Below are 1,397 nucleotides of genomic sequence, written 5' to 3' on the forward strand. Positions count from 1 at the left end.
AGGATTCCACAGAGCATCTGTGAAGATGGAAAAGGCATCTGCAAGGATCCTGGGCACTCCCGCGTGCCCGGCCACGACTCACAACTTCAGGCGCTGCCATACCATCAGACCAGCTCGTGACTCTGGCTTCCCTGTGCTGTTCTGCAGCTCAGGTTGTCTGCAACCCAAAAGCAGGGGCGATTTCTCACCTCTGCTGCCTGCCTCCTGACCCGTGTTTGCTGGGTAGTGGCATGTCACTGGTAACATGGTTAGGACTTGCAGTACTTGTGACTACCATATCTGAAAGAAACTGGGGTGTGTGTGTTTCTATGTGTGTCTGAATATGTGTGTATCTCTGGGTGTGTGTGTGTGTGTGTGTGTGTGTGTGTGTGTGCATGTGTGTGTGCACACGCGCGCGAGACTCCCATGTCTCAGCTATTTCCGGGGATCATCCACATTTACAACAATAAATGTCTGCAGTTGCTGCTCTAGTGTACTCTCTCTGGTCATCCTGACCTAGAGGCCCTGGGTACTGATCCTCCTCAGACGCAGGCCTGAAGGGGAAACCACGAGTTATGGCTGACACTTACAGGTGTGGCTCTGACCAGATACTACTCGGCTGTGCCTTTGGAACCTGCCAATGCCCAGGACCACACTTCGTCAGCGGCCTGCAGCACCCTACCTCTGCCCTCGCCACACACCAGCACCGCCCACTCCTGCACATGCTCCTGCTTCTGCTCCACCTCCTCCTCCTCTTCCCGACAGGCAAACACCTAGGATCAGCAGGAAGGATACAGCTTTGGACAAGAAGCCACAGATGCCCTGGAGGATGGCGCTTCTCCGAGCCAAGTGACGCTTCCTCCTCAGATGGTTCATGCGCATGAAGCGAACGGAGGCCCGGCGGTTTTCCTCATGCAGGGAGCTTACTTCCAACTGCAGGGCACTCAGTGCCTGTAGCGCATTTGGCGCCGGCCGCTCTCTCGGACCTCCGGGTCTTTCCAGGCCCTGCTCCTCCAGCGTCTTCTCCTTCAGCTCCTGGGAGGACCCCTGATCCCGTTCCTCATCTGCCACAACCTCCACCTCTTCCATGACGTCTTCCGCCAGCAGCTGGCACATCCGCCCGATCCCCGCCTAGTCTCTGTCCACCAAGCCCCACCCCGCCTCCAGCTGTCCTCCACCGCCTCCACCACGTAGAGGGTGACCTCTTCGCCTGCTGTGCCCCCTGGTGGCTGCAAAGTCCCAGCCATGCACGGCATCGCGACGGCAGGCCCCCTGGCCACTGCCCCCTGAGCACCCGGGCTCCCAGCTAAGAAGGTCCGGAGTACCGGGACGCTCCCACCTTCCTCTGGCCGCCTCTCACGCTCCTCTGGGACATGGCTGTGACCCCGAGCTGGGGCAGATGCGAAGGGACCGGACAT

At 59.2% G+C, this 1,397-nt stretch overlaps 1 pseudogene; it reads right to left on the bottom strand.

Annotated features, from left to right (window-relative positions):
• Nucleotides 1–495: 495 nt before the first annotated feature.
• LOC133053618 (testis-specific Y-encoded protein 1-like) lies at nt 496–1,397 on the bottom strand (annotated as a pseudogene).

This window comes from Dama dama, chromosome Y (assembly GCF_033118175.1).
Source record: "Dama dama isolate Ldn47 chromosome Y, ASM3311817v1, whole genome shotgun sequence".
Lineage (NCBI taxonomy): Eukaryota > Metazoa > Chordata > Mammalia > Artiodactyla > Cervidae > Dama > Dama dama.